Raw genomic sequence first — 421 nt, 5'->3', positions numbered from 1 at the left:
AATATATTATTTTTAAATTATGATAAAAAGAGAACTAATGAAATATAAAATAATTTTCCTAATTATTCATAATGTATATATACATTGTTCATTACATTTTAGTTAGCCATTCTGTAATGAATATCTTTGTATATTATGATTTATAACGGAGCATTTATATTGTTTTTTTCTATTTTTTTCATAGTTATTAACTTTTCACTAATATAGATAACTACTATATTCGAGGATTAAATCATGTTTTTAATTCTATTTATTTTTTTGCCTACATTATACTTGTTATTAAAATTTATATGGACGCATATTATGCTCTTCACTACGTTGAACAGAATGAGCATAATGGGTACATTGAGATTATCTTATATTTATGGTATAAATGTGGAAAGTATAAACTATGGAAATATTTTTTTATTATTAATAAAAA

Source organism: Plasmodium gonderi (assembly GCF_002157705.1).
Source record: "Plasmodium gonderi DNA, contig: Pgo-contig_723, whole genome shotgun sequence".
NCBI classification, from domain to species: Eukaryota; Apicomplexa; class Aconoidasida; order Haemosporida; family Plasmodiidae; genus Plasmodium; species Plasmodium gonderi.
The sequence above is the reverse complement of the archived record's forward strand: the minus strand, read 5'-3'. Positions refer to the sequence as shown.